We start from the raw sequence: 13701 nt of genomic DNA on the forward strand, positions 1-13701 counted from the left end.
TGAAGGCCAGGGGCTTGTAACACGGGGTCAAGGGCCCCTGTTACTTTAAGGGAGAAGCAGCAATAGGTATGTTCCCAAGTGGGGAAGGGCAATGGATTCTGGGATAGCTGAAGGGGAGTAGGCAGGCTGGGACCCATAGGCTGCAAGTGCCTTCTGCAGGACTAGCAGTGGGACAATAGAGCAGAGTCCTTAAGGTGCTACAACAGATGGCCAGAGAAACTCCAGTAAGCTGCTCTGGAGGCTGAGGGGCACCCCTACGGCCAGTTAGGAGAACAGCTACTGGGAAGAGGAGGAGCCTGGGGGATATAAAGCTGGGTCTTTGAGACAGAAGAGATAGTACAGCTCTGAGCTCTGCAGGCAGAAGATCTTTTGCCAGCTCAGGCTGGGGAGGAGTGGGAGCTGCAGGCCCTGCCAGGTACTCCCATGACTGAGAGAGCCAGTGAGTGGGGAGGTGGCTTGGTGGAGGTACGATGACCCAGAGAGGGGCTTTGAGTGTTCGAGTTTAAAGGGGTTGCTTGCATTTTTGTTTTAGTTTTACACTGGGGGACTAGCTGTGGCCAATAGGGGTGGAAAGTAGCGCTGCGCGAAATTTCGCCGGGTGTTTCATTTCAACGCTGTTTCAACTCATTTCGAGCTCAAAACAGCCAAATTGAAATGAAGTTAAAACCTTCAAAACAGCCTTGAAATGAAACGAGGGCAGTTGAAATGTTTCTAAAGTTTCGAAATGTTTTGAGTTTCGAAGCCGGGCTTGCTTGCAGCAAAACAGAAACTAAGGAGAGGGAGCGGGAAGAGGGGGAAGGACTGCTCTCATATTGACATGTGTAGCTGGCTAGTGACTGTGATTCTTCCCTGAGGTCCCTTCCAATCCCAGTGCTTGGAAAAACGGCTGTGCCTTAACACACGCCCACAGTCACACATGTCACGAGTTTTGCTTGTCAGCAGTTTGAGGTGCAGTTTCCCAGAAACCCCTGCACCTATCTCCTTGTAACCTGGCAGGCTTCATGGCTTCAGAAGGGGCTACCCTCCCAGCAAGTTTCATTTAAATCAGGCAAGAACTGACAAAGTTATACACCGTTTTGTGTTTCCCCATTATAGCCTATAGGCGAAACGCTGAAACAGCATCAAAACAGTTTCAATGAAACAAAATGGAGCAGCGCTTTGAAATGAAATGAAACTAGAAATGAAACACTGTCCTGTCAAAATGGAGGTTGAAATGAAATGGTGCTGTTTCGCACAGCCCTAGTGGAAAGGAGACCACGCGCCAGGTTTTGAGCCGTGCCAGGGGCAGGTGCATGGCCACGAGAGAGCTGCCCCACTCTCAGGGCCAGTCTCTGGCCCCCTCATCCTCAGCTTCTGAGGCAGCCCGAGAGCAAGAGGGCCAGGGCCTGAGCCCAGAAGGGGTGACCGGGGTAGGCTGAGCCCAGAGGGGGCAATGCAAGTGGCCAGAAGCCAGTGAGAGGCTGAGATGGAAAGCCACAGCCAGAACCAGTGGGCCTGGGCTACCAGTCCACAGCCAGAGTAATGTGTAGGCTAAGAAAGTGAAAGCCTGTACTGGAACGTATGTGGTGACAGGGTTCTTAATAATGGCCTCCAGCCTCCCCCACAGCAATGCCCATGCCTCATGGGTGTCACTCTTAAGTCTTCAATAAGGGTCGCAGGGGGTGACCACTGGCTCACAATGCCAGCAGGCAGCAGCAGGCCCACTGCAGCATGAGACAACTGCATAGTTTTGGGTAGTGGGAAGAGGGCCCAGATAGCACAAGAAATGATTTAGGTTGGTCAGGCACTGGTGAGAGCACCCCAGGGCTCAGGGGCAGCCCCCAAATCGATATGAAAAGCACAGCAAGGCCTGGCAGGTGAGATAAAGAGGGGAGATGATATAGAGGACCAGGACTGTGGGGAGGATTAGGGTGGCTCCTAGGAGGTGCTATGGCTACCCCAGGACCTGTCCTCCCACAGGGCTCAGATGCACTTTATCCTTGTAAAATATTTAGTGTTTCCTTTGGGAACTGAGGGCACTTAGCAAACCCAGCTTTTCACTGATACAAATTGAGTGTCATTTTTGAGGTATGGCAGTAATCAGTACCCTTCCTAGACCACTGAACTGATTTTTCAGTAAGTGGAAAAATCTTCATTCAGAGCAGTAGTCAAACAGACACACATACTGATGCAGCTTTCATCAAAGTTAGCTTTACTAATTCTCCACTGACTTTGCAACCAATTAGTATGCAGAAATGATCACCAATTAGAGAGAACAAGGCACCAGCCTTGCTTTCACTAAGTAATTTCTACTCCACGTAAGCAGTGTGCTACAACGGGTGTGTTAGGAGCTGAAATGGCATATCCAGATTCAGCACTGTAAAAGCTGCAGCCTCAATAACTCACTAGAGAGGCATAACCGCTGAGCAAGATGCTCTTCTGAGGGGATTCATGTTGATAAAGACTTTGAAAGGGATGCAATCAAATTGGCTAAAAATCGTTTTTCCAAAAGGAAAAGTGCCATGAGCAGCAGGTGTTGCGACTTGGTGGACAGTGTCAGACTGACTCAGAAAGAACCAGGCTCTTTTTTTTCTTCTTCTCTGGGACTGATCAGCTGGATGAGTTGGATCAGGCATTTTTCTCTCCATGCTTCTGTTTCCTCAGCTTTGAAATGAGGATCATCGTATTGACTTCCTTGGTAAAGCATCTCTTTTTTGTTTTGTTTTTAAGGTCTCCTGACAAACAGTGCTAGGAGAGCTAAACATTGTTATAAATAAAGGACATTAATTGAAAACACCCTTTTTACACAATTAATAATTTACGCTGTGGATTGAAGGCTGTTCTTCCTCCTTTCTAGGGGTTCAGCATGGTGTTAATAATGGGGCAATGGGAGGCGGCTGTGCCATGCTCTGGTTCTGCTCCGGAAGTGACGGGCAGTGTGCCTGTGAGCAAGTCCCTCCACCGATCTGATCTGCAATATCCCTGTCTGAACAGTGGGCGAGATCCCACCTCACTTGTGCTGCGCCGTCTCACATGTGATATGTGAAGTGCTTTGTGAGCGCAGGAAAGCTACCCTAAGGCTTGCTTTAGTAGAGAGCATTTTAATTCCTTTTTAATTAAGGTCAAGAGTCCAGCGCATACGGTAGGTTTAAGCCTCTTTATTCACCACAGCTGAACTCTTATTTGTGCCTGTATGCAGTAACCAAACTTTTTCATTATTGCTATCTCTTGCTTTATTGTTCTACTTAGGATTATTCACTAAAAGAATATGCTGCCCTTTAGGTAGCTTCTGTTTCCCTTCCCTTTTTTAAATTCTTCTGGCTCCTTTTCTCTCCCTCATAGCTTTTCCTCTGTCTTGTGTGCTCTTTGCTCAAGCCTTTCCCTGCAGCAGTGCTCAAATCCTTCCTAGTTCCCATTTCATCTGCTAAGGAGATCAGTAACAAAGGGGATTCCTCCTACTTAGAATATCATCCCCAAGCTGCAGAGATGCATGGAGATGAGGGGTGCACCCCAGTCGTCATTTCAGGCCAACAGCAGACTCAGGAAGACAATAACCCATCATTTATACTCCATTCAACAGCGAGAAGTTTCCCTTGCAAATGTGGTTATTAGACAACCTGTTTATATTTAAACGGTGCTATTGTTGCTGAATAAATTGGACCTATTGTGTAGTCCATATAAATGCATCAAGCAATCTGGATTGTGCCCTCTTGGGACCCTTGCACTATCTAAAGACCTATAAAAATAGTTGTTGTTGAAGTTATACCAGGATATCATTTTATTTCAAAATGAACCCTGGCATGATCTGGGCTAGAAAGGACATGAACTATAACCTCTCTCTGTGTTTTATCTCTTCCCCTATATCTAACACACATCATGCTTAAATGCTCTTTTCATTGGCCTAAATTCTACTAAGCTATCAATAGTTAATGATAAAATCAACAGGGATTATTCCTGAATAAGGGCTACAGGTTTAGATTTGAAGTCTATAGTCACCATGTTTTACAAACAAAGTTGAAATAAAGGAATGGATAGGACTGTCTCATTATGCCTAAATCGCTGCAGAGTAATTGTATTTAATTCTTTTGGGGGGCAACAAAGCTGGTGTTGCAAAAATGCACAGAATCCTTTGCACCAAATAAGCCCTGATTTGGCAACTGATAGTGTGTCCGATTCCCATCTAATACACGACAGTTATGGGCATTGGTCCCTCAATGTAATTCCTGAATGCCAAACATGCTTTATTTTTAGGAATTTAGTCCTTGTAAAGGGGAAAAAAAAATGTCTGAGAACCCTGGGAGCTGAATTATAAAGCAGAATAAGTTTGGCACAAGAGGTAGCCAAACTTCTCTAGTTGCCCTGCCAAAGCTAAAGTATTGCCCATTCTGATCTGTAAGGGAGCATCAATTATAATGGTGGGCGAGTACACCAACAACTCCTGCTAAAGTTCAGTTATGTTCATTTTGCATTTACTGCCCTGCCTCTCCCTTCCCCCACCCTTTTTTATGGGCACTTTCCAAGTCCAATAGTGTAGTTGCAGAGTTTACCGGCAGGAATATTGACAGAACTGTTTTCTGAATATTCGGAGGAAACAGATATATTTATGAGTTCATGGGTATGCCTCCGTCCCTGCTGGATGTGCTTTTTAGCGTTGATGGTTAGCCCTGGTCCAGGAAAATCTAAACAAAGTTAATATTATCCATTGACACGGAGTAAGGCGACAACACAAATGCAAATGAAGGAATGAGCAATGCGTGTGTACCACCAACTGTATTCTGTATGTGGATTAGGGAGGTTAAATGCAAGGGAAAAGGAACTGATGCTGCAAATACTCTTCAGTGTGCCAGCTAACAACATATTAAGGTTTTAATCACCAGTGCTATAGTTAGGGACCTGCTCAAATTGTGATTTTTGTGGATTTCATTGAAATTGCGAAATCAGGTGACGTCCACAAAATGTACGGGGGGGGGGACCTCACTAAAATGCTGGTTCCCCAGTAGGAGCCTGCAGTCTTTATAGCCACAGCAGCTGTGCAGCCCACCTGCTACCTGGCATCCTCCCCCCACCCCCCCCATAAGAGACATTGCTGTATATCCTACATTAACAGAACAAACAACAGCAAAGTAGCCGAGATACGTACAGCTACACTTCCAAGTTTTCTTTTAATCACTTCTACCTGAAAATATGTTCTCAGTCCTCATGAGAAATCTAAGTGTGCATGAGATTCAGTTTGGTGATTTTAGTTTCACGCAGAATTCATTTTCCCTTCTGCTCTTTATGCGCTTGTGGGCATGGGTCGATTTATTAACTGAGTGGGAAATAACAGCAAAATGAGAGATTATAAAGTAGTAGCATGCTTTTCAAATGTTCTCATTTATTTGGAAGCAGAAGGAGGCAGGAGAGTCTCTTAATTTTGTTTGAGGGGGAGAAGAATATTATGTCTGGACATATCAGCAATGTAGCTTGAACTTCACATCGTACTTTTTCTTATTGTTTTTTCCTTCTATTAAACTCTTCCCTGAACAAAGAGTCCTGTAACATTCACAGGTCCACCAGAAGAGGACATTGGAAACCTCATGAAATCTATAACTTTTCATAGGAATTAATAAGCTACAACAACAACAAAAAAGACCATGTGATGGGATTACACATAAGAAGAAAAGTAATGCTTTGTCAGCTGAACTGGACTAGAAATAGTATCTGATCAAACTAATGGAGATATTTATAAATGAGCATTTCTGCAAAGGGACTTCCATATGCAAGGATTTTCAAAATTTCCCATCGGCATAGTTAGGCAAACCTTTCTCCCTCTTTTTTGTTGCTTCAAAGCTCACTGCTGCATGGAAGAGCTGAGGGAATAGTTCATTAAATTTAATAAAGCAATTGCAATGGAGGGGGAAAGCAAAATTAACCGCTGAAGTGTGCTGCTTTAAAAAAAAAAAAAAAGTCTTCTTCCTTTTTGAGTGTCACTGTCAGATAGAATTGAATTTCCTAAATATACATATTGGCATCCTTCAGGTTTCTTTCTCTTCCAAAGCCCAGCGGACCTGCAGTGGAGATTGATTATAGCCTCGTTGAAGGCAGCCTGGAGAGCTTTCTTCATAAAAGTTCAAATCTCTGGCCAATAGTTCACTGCTTATACTACCCACAAACCCTTGCCCTGTGCCTCATTTTAGCTGGCACTATAACAAATGGGTTTTAATTGAAGTGTTTCAAGTTGCAGCCTGCTAATCTCTAAATGCAACAGGCATATTCTACGCTCGTTCTCTGCACATAACTAGTGTAGAAAATGATGCACCCGTTCTTATCATTAAAAATTGACTTTGCCTAAATGCTATTGGACTAAGTGAGTTGGATTTAATCTAATCTCTCTCTATTGCTTTCCAGAGCAACTCCTCAAACCATTAACATGTTCCTCATGTAGACTTGTGTCTCTCTTGTAGTGCTGTTCATTAACTCGATTTAGTTGCATTCCTCTTCATGCAGGCGGCGATCTAAATTCTTCTTTTAATAAGACAAGAAAACAGCAGCGTGACAAATGATTGTCCCAGCCCCAGTTCTGCCTCGCAAATACTCGGCAAAGTTAATGCAAATTTTGGATGCACAGCAAATAGAGGTCAGACCTGTAATTTTCTCACATCTTTTAATGAAACAATTGTGTTGCCAGGAAGGTCAAAGGGGCATCGCTTGGGGAATATTTTCCCCATCAACATTAAATTTACAGTATTTCTGATGGCCAACTAAAGATCCTTTAATCTGCTTCTGATGAAAAGCAGATAATATCAGTCATGTCCTAACAGCCAGCACCGGCGATAAGAGGGCAGTGTATGGGGGGGAGGACGTGGGGAGAAGCTGGTCGGTGTTGGCTGAAATTCTAACAAGGCAAAGCTGCCGGACGGGTTTAATCAGTTCAGAGGATTTACTTTAAAGGCCATAAATTGGGGCTTAGTTCAGTAACACGTGCTTCAGCTTCTTGAATTATTGAAACGTAAAGTAACGCTCGAATCGCTTAAGGATGGCCGAAGTGGTGCACGTATGTTTACATGGAGCCCTGAATAATTAAAGCTGCCGAATAAAACCCCCCCTTAACGCCTGCAGTAATAATAATCAGTGCACGTTCCTCTGAAGAAAAGGCGTGAAACAATATGGGAAGGGTAATCATGTTAATAAATATGACCCTCTTCTGATCCTCATGACTCACACATTTGACTGATATCATACTCAGGATTTGGGGGGACCTAATTTGTTGAGATTTTCGGGGCTCCCAGCATAGGTGCTTGCTGAGTACCCTCCTGCAAGTGGGTTACTTCATGTACTGGCTCCGGCAGGCGTGTTTCCTCCATAAGGAGTTCTTCAGCCACTTCTCCCCATTTGCGCATTGTTTTTAAACTGCAAATCAATAGGCAAATAAGCAAACCAAAAATCAAGCCCTGACCCTCTGTTATGGGCATTCAAAGGGGAACCATTAGCTCTGGCCCCAGCACAGCAGTCTCTGGCCTTTCGCTGTGGCAAGCTGCTTTATTCACAGCTGGCTTCTCTCTAAATTGTTCCTTCACTGTCCTCCTCTGCTCTCCTCTCTGGGTTTTTAAGCTCTCAGTGAGTCACGCTTTTATTAGCAGCTTCCCCACAGCTACAGCTACTCAACAGGGCTCACTGTTCCCTTTTAAGGGGACAGACCACCCTGTCTCACCTTAATTCCCGATGAAGCAAGTGACAGATCAGTGTGCCCGGGCAGCTTTAGACTGGCTGATTAAGTGCATTGTAAAGAGCTTTTTATATAATAGACTCTTTTAGGAGTTGGAGAGAAGCTGTGTATGTGTAGGTGCATGCGTATTACTGCAGAAGGAAGCACAAGATGTTATTACCCCAAGGGTGACTTTGGGATAATACAAGACTTTGAAAAGAGCTGAGGCACTTCCATGTCCAGCTGAAATCAGTAGGGGCCATGAACCTCTGCCCTATATGATTTCTTGAGAAACCTTACTCTGAGTTACTAACAGGTTGTAGGGATAGGACTCTCTGCATGTCTTGTCCAATTAAAGCTCGAAGGAAACCTGCATTTCAAAGTGGATGCCTTTTGTGGGGCATGGATAATTGGGCGCACATGTCATAATATGATTCAGTTAGTGAATGTATGAGGTTTGAAACCTACAGTGGCTTTCTACTGGAAACATTCGCTTCTTTTGTTGTACAAATATCGACGTTATCGCCTTAGAAATGTCAGAGGTTTGTTTTACTCTTGACGTGACTCCTAATTTTCTCCTCCCTTTGAAAGAATGATACATTTGACTTCCCCTCTTTAGCCTCCCATGTTATGTTACCGTTGTGCTAGGAATGACCTTTAAAATGTTTTATGGCACTTTGGCATTTTCCATGACACTTTATTGGATGCCTTAATGTTACAAACTGGGAGCTGGTATACAGAGAGCATTTCTAATCATTGCTTTGTAAATAGTATGGCGCTATCGATCTGTCTCGCGTATGCCTATCCATTGATTAGGTAATGTGGAACAAACCCCTCTGAATTAGCCGAGCAGAAGAGAGCTCCACCGTGCTATGCTATTTACAGCAGCAGCAGACATCCAGGCTCCACATTTTATATCAAGGATTATTTATGGTATTCCAGTAATACTGAAACCTTACTAATTTTGCATCTTGGGATAGTAGCCTTTTCGAGAGCGTCTGAATTATGAGATAAAAAGCCTGTCACAAAACAGTTGTTGAAATTCATAATGCAATCAGGGATCCTGATCATCTCAAAGGCATTAATAGCTTGCTTCTAAAACTAAAAAAGAAAATTATAGCAGTGCAGTGTTATACATGAAAATTAGTTCTCATGCTGTAAAAGATGCAATATAAAAACCTATTGAAATTTATTAGGCCAAACCTTTAAGGTCTGCTTGATTTTATGAAAACACTTGTAAAAATACATGCATATATATGATTCCAAGTTTGGGTTTTTTTAGTTTCTTTTCTTGTGATCATCATCTGGTATTTTCCACTTGAATGTCCCATAGATAAATGGCCCAAGAAACTGTTACAAATCTCATCTCATGAAGCTGTGGGTGTATAATACACATTGTTAAAATAAGACTGCCTTTTAAGAAACGTATAAGGTTTTGTTCAATTTTTTAAAGCGAATGTATTATTGTTTAAAATCTCTGGAGTGGATTAGGTGTTCATGACAACTTCTGATGGCCCTGAGAAGTGAAGGCATGGTTTTTTGCATATCAGAGTCCAGGAACAATGCAGAAGCCCGTCAAAGACAACTTGTCTCTCCTCTTTAGATTATCTTACAAAGCTGTGGCCCTGTTTTTTGTTAGTACTTGTAGCCAAACTAGATTTTTTTTTTTCTTGAGAGGGATATTTAAAAAAATCTTAATTTGGGGCCATATTTTGTTTGGAGGTTTTCTAATCGGCTCTTGTGACCAGTTTGATCTTAGAAAGGAGGTAAGGCCACACGTTCAATTTAACGGAGCACTATCCAGCCATTCCCTGGTAATGACTAATTTCTTCTAGTTCAAAAGATTATCGATTCAAATATGAAAACCCATGAACTTCTCATCACACCTGACCTGGGTGAGGCTCTGAGCAGCCACCTGGAGGTGAACAGTTTTGTATCCAATTACAACTTCCCACAGCCATCTATTAACCTGGATGGGCAGATTTTAACTAGGTCCCTCTGAAGGTTAAGAGAAGTTTATGATGTAGAATGAATATTCATGAACATTAATTTAATTAATGGTTCAATCTAATCTGGGTAAACATGAGCGAGGAGACCCCAAATTAATTATACTGACAGTCATTCCATTTTAGAACAACAGTATAATGAGCCATATTGTGTCCCTCTTGATACAGCGTCCTTTATTATTTCAGTATCGCTAGATTTGAAAATTTCCTATTGTTATTACTTCTAGATCTATTAACTCTTCTGGCAATGAAATTCAAAATCATTTACATGGGAAGGGCCACCCTGCTTACTTTGGCTTTAAATATGCAGGAGATGATACATCCTCTCTTATCCGCCACAACGCTGCCTCAGTTTTATGGAGTTCAGAGAACCCAATGATCCAGGGAAGGATCACTGGGAGGGCTCAAAACACCTGTGAGGCGATCACAAAATGCTGCAGACCCAAGGAGAAAAATGCTTCAGTCCCCACTCAGTTTTCAGGTTAGGATGAACACTGAGATTTGAGTAGATTAACCTATGCATCAGATCATCTCTTCCTATGAAGAACCCTTGGCATATTACTAGAGTAGAAAATGGCTTTCCACAGCCCTGGCAGGGGATATAGAGCCCCCTGATCTGCAGGAGTCGTGTAATACCCAGTGAAGAAGTGGGTTTTATTTCCCCTACCCCCATGTTGCTACACAAGAAGGGGTTAATAAATGGACCCATGACCTTCCCAGCTATGACTAGAGGATTGGTTGATGACAATTGGCAGTCTAAACACAAAGGAGCATCCAGAGAGTGTGGGACCTGGTTGGCAGGGGTGTCCTGGCTTTAGGAACAACATGGGACGATACTAGGAAAGGTCAAGCTCAAGGGCGTATCAAGAGATAGCAAAGAGCATACCTCAGCTGCTGAGAGTGGGGTCTCTGGGAAGGAAGTCAGAGGAGAGGATGGGGGTTGTACCACCTCCTGCAGGAGAAGAAGTAGCAACCAGAGCAAAAGGAGAAAGGACAACTGGATTCCCAGTTGGAGAAGAGCTAAGGGTTAGGCGTGCCGCCTTCCAGGCTTCAAGTTGTGTTTGAGAGAAGAGAGACTTGAACTGATCAGAGCACGAGAAGTGCATAGTGACACAAATGCTGCTGTGCTATAATTGTTGCTTTGTACCATACGTCTTTGGAGAGAAAATATAGGAGCGCATCTTATACACAATTTATTACAATAACAAGGCAATAAATGTATGTAACAAACAAAGTAATTGAGTTTCCTCTAATCCAATTACAGAGGCAGGAGAATGCTGTCTTTTGCTTCTCCAGGCCTGCTCAATTAAATGTTTTGTAGTGTGAGCTGTACCAAAAACACCAGGAGATCTGGAGGTGCCTTCCAAAAATCTGGATCAGTTCTTGTACATACATCCAACATCACATCCTCCCCATCCATGCGCCTGGCAGCACTGAGCTGTGTAAACAAATTGTTGAGCGCTAACACTGTTAGGATAAAATGCCTTGTAAAAGATTTCTCAGTGTACATTAATATTAATGTTACTTTTTTCGTGTTTGTATTCCCCTCTCCCCCCATTTTGCCAAGATAAGAAATCTCCTGGAAAAAAAAAATAACGTCGAGATGCAGGATTCCATGCAAAATTAATTGTTATGACAACACCAGCATTTAACTGATCTCAGAAGGCTACCCCACTGCTTTTTTGAGTGATGTGCTGGAAGTCAACAAATAAATAGCACTGCATATCATTTAAATATACATCACTGCATCTGTTGTGGCTCTAATTCATATTGCGATCATTTAGAGGCAATAAATCTGATTGTTCGGGTTAGTGCTAGAGCTGCTGCAGAATAGTTGGACGGAAATAAATACCACGTATGTAAATCTGAAACAATGGAAAGAGGGGAATCAAGGAAAATATTGCAAGAAAATGGGCATGTTTGATTAAAAAGCAAATGAGGACAAACGCATCCGTCTTGGGGAAACCCTCAAAACAAAGCGATGAAGTGAATTTGAGCTGTGAATGCTGACAGACAAATTAAGTAATAAATGGGTTGAAAAGATTCATGTTACTTATCTTGATCTTGGGAAGCGGAGTACATAATTGTAATTGACCACAGTTTAACCCATTTGCAGTTCACTGTTGAGTGAACATTTTTAAGATGTGTAATTTCAGTTATAAAAGCAAAATGAGACGCATGTGCCACGGCTTGCCTCCGTGATATCTGAAGCATAAAATGCCTGCCTTCAACCTATAACCTCTTGAAAATGGAGCTAATGCAAATGAACATGGTGCCATTCATTAGCATGTCAATGGTGATTCTCTAGCATGGTGCCATTAAATTATTGTGGTGATAATTGAGACATTAAAAAGAGACAGATGCTAGGCCTGTTTCTAAGCTCTTATAACTCTTCAGCAATTAAATTTCAATGAGCTAACATAACTACACTATAGTGAGAATTAACAATTGGGAATATTTTTTCTTTAAGGTTGCATTTCCCCAGCTCAATTAACATATTATTGGGGCTAGATTTTTTTTTTCCAGGTCAGTTCCTGCCTGGTTTATGTTGCCTCAGGACAGAAAAGCAGGCGTGAAGCTGGTCTTTAAAGAGGCAGCGGAGAATTCCCCTATCCGAAGAGACTCCCTAGGTAATGCAGAGCAAGTGGGACCTCTGCCTTGGTTCCTAGGCAGGGAGGGGTGTCATCAGGGTGTGGTGTTGGCCGAAGGTGGGGTAAAGGGGGCACGGTGGCAGAGCATGCACAGAGGATCATGAGGGTGGAAAGAGAGCCTAGATCCACTTTATTTCCTTCTCTCTTCAGTGATGCCCAGAATCTGGCCCCAAGACTGCACGACTGAGAAAGCAGTAGGCTCTGCATTCAACACTGGAGCAGTGCTGCAGTCCCACACATCCTGTTTGCTGCTGCAGCTTTTATTTCAAAGGGGGTCACAAAATAATAGCTGTGCGCTAACCACCAGGCTACTATATAAGAAGCTGGGCATACCCAGTGCTTTCAATGCCTCCTCCAGCTGCATCTTTAAAAAAGACACAGTGGCTGCGTCTACATGAAACACTTTACTGTAGAGTAAACTAATCTACTGTGCAGTAAACCGCCACCATCTACACGTGCAGGTGCTTACTGCGCAGTAAATGAGTATACTGCTCAGTAAGTTTTACTGCCTGTAGTAAATTTACTGCGCAGTCAAGCCAAAATAGCATTAACTGCATGTGTAGATGTATCCAGTGAGCACTGTGTTGTGTGAAGGACCCAGTTCTCCTATTGGTGTATAAGGCACGCTTACTAGATAAAGCCTTTCTGCAAATGTAGACGCTCCTCTCTCTGGTTTCTGGTCTTTACTGGGGGAGGTGAGGTGTCCAGCTACTTAGGCCGGAGGCAGCTCCGGGCATCGAATCATAGAACTGTAGAGCTGAAAGGAACCTCAGAAGGTCCTATCCAGCTCCAACCCCAGCTTAAGTCAGGTTCATCCCTACACAAATAACCCCAGACAAGTGATCTAAACAACCAACCATGCTGCAAACCTTCAAGGCACCTGGCCCAAAGACACTGGGAACACCCTAACCTACCACAGGTTAACCAAGGGCATGAGAGCACTGTCGATGTCTTGCTTCTGCAGGGCTGTTAAGATTCAAGAGATCAAGGGGGAGAACCATGCATGCCCACAAGGTGCCTATGAAAATGTAATGTTAAAAAAGAGAGGTGCCTGTTTAAGTTGAGGCAGGGCTCAGGGTAGAGGGTCCAATTGCAATTTTGGACTTAGGCGAGGCTGGAAGTGCCTGAATTGCTCTATATCTGGCCCTAGGCCCTTTATATACTGCACTTGGACAAATTGGCACTGGACATGTTTTGAGACTGCTCTAGCTGAAAGTGAGTGTGAACATTGAATGATGGTGATACGGGGCATTAGCCAGGGGTGTCCCTACCTTGAGCATAGAATCGCAGAACAGTAAGACTGAAAGGGACCTCAGGAGCAGGGGGTTAAACAAGATGTGACCTCATGAGGTCCTTCACAGCTGTATTATTTTATGACATC

General features: G+C 43.3%; 1 long non-coding RNA gene across 1 annotated transcript in view; it reads left to right on the forward strand.

Annotated features, from left to right (window-relative positions):
• The window catches only part of LOC102376468, a 105733-nt gene extending 93206 nt beyond the window's left edge, over positions 1 to 12527 (forward strand). Inside the window, exons 4-5 of the long non-coding RNA XR_324392.1 lie at positions 12181 to 12299; positions 12471 to 12527. This is a non-coding gene — a long non-coding RNA (uncharacterized LOC102376468). The remainder of the gene's footprint in view (positions 1 to 12180; positions 12300 to 12470) is intronic.
• Positions 12528 to 13701: the final 1174 nt, after the last annotated feature.

Source organism: Alligator sinensis, unplaced genomic scaffold (assembly GCF_000455745.1).
Source record: "Alligator sinensis unplaced genomic scaffold, ASM45574v1 scaffold571_1, whole genome shotgun sequence".
In the NCBI taxonomy this organism is placed as follows: Eukaryota; Metazoa; Chordata; order Crocodylia; family Alligatoridae; genus Alligator; species Alligator sinensis.